We start from the raw sequence: 1,029 nt of genomic DNA, 5'->3' as shown, positions 1-1,029 counted from the left end.
TCTGTGTGTTTTCAGTCCTCAGTGGGTTACGTATGTATTTTTCAGCATAATAACGAATTGGTCTTCGATACTAAAAAGAACAAGCAAGCTCTAGTGGTGAGGTTTTGGAAAATCAAAGTGGTAGGAATGGTGTGGGAAAACTATTAGTTCTGCTTAAAATCGTACTGAAGCCTGCCCCTTGTTAAATCTGAATTGGCCTGCCAAACTGAACCGTTGTCTAAAGGACACTTGATACAACATCTGTTATTCCCATTTTTCATATCTGTTCCTGAGGAGGTAGTGCTACCAGCGGATTTTTAGCTGTCTTTGTAGAAAAACAGAATATAGAGGTGGGATGACCTCAACTGTACTTTCTGTTTGATCTGTACCTGGCAGCCGTACAGAACGGTAGCCTACAGACTGCAATTTATGGAGTAAAGCCACGTGAGAAATCGTGTTTGGGTCATGAGAAGCTATTTGAGATTAAGAGGAAAATGACTCAATAGGCATGAGGTTTTCTATTTGTATATACAGTGCAGCGTTCCTTGGAAGGATGACAGTATTTAATGCCTTGAAAATGTTGAGTAAAATTGTATGTGTGGCTTGCATTGAATAAATTGCTATTGCCACCAGGAGAAATGAGGAGTGAAAGTCACTGTTTAGCTTTCTTTTTAACCTGCTTGTGACCAGTACAAACCGCAGGTGCCCTCTACAGAATCTGAACTGAAGTTATTACAAGAAAAAAAAAAAATGTAGAGAGTCTCATCTTGTCAAGGACATAGTTAACTGACCTTCGGCCTGTTGTCTTCAGATACATCATCTGTGTCCATTTGCTTACATGGTGACTGGTAACAAACAGAAGGAGGAGGAGAATACAGACAGTTGAGAAACAGATTTACAGACCTCGTCCTGGCCAGGCTGCTTTTACCCTGTTGTAATTCCAGAAATTTCACTGTTAGTAGACGTCTCTGCCTGGAGAGGTTATAATCGCATCTCAAGTCTTTCCCTCTGCAATAGTTCACCCTGGATAGCAGAATCTAAGTTAATGAA

The sequence above is a fragment of the Rissa tridactyla genome, chromosome 1 (genome assembly GCF_028500815.1).
Source record: "Rissa tridactyla isolate bRisTri1 chromosome 1, bRisTri1.patW.cur.20221130, whole genome shotgun sequence".
In the NCBI taxonomy this organism is placed as follows: Eukaryota; Metazoa; Chordata; class Aves; order Charadriiformes; family Laridae; genus Rissa; species Rissa tridactyla.
This window is presented reverse-complemented; position numbering follows the sequence as displayed.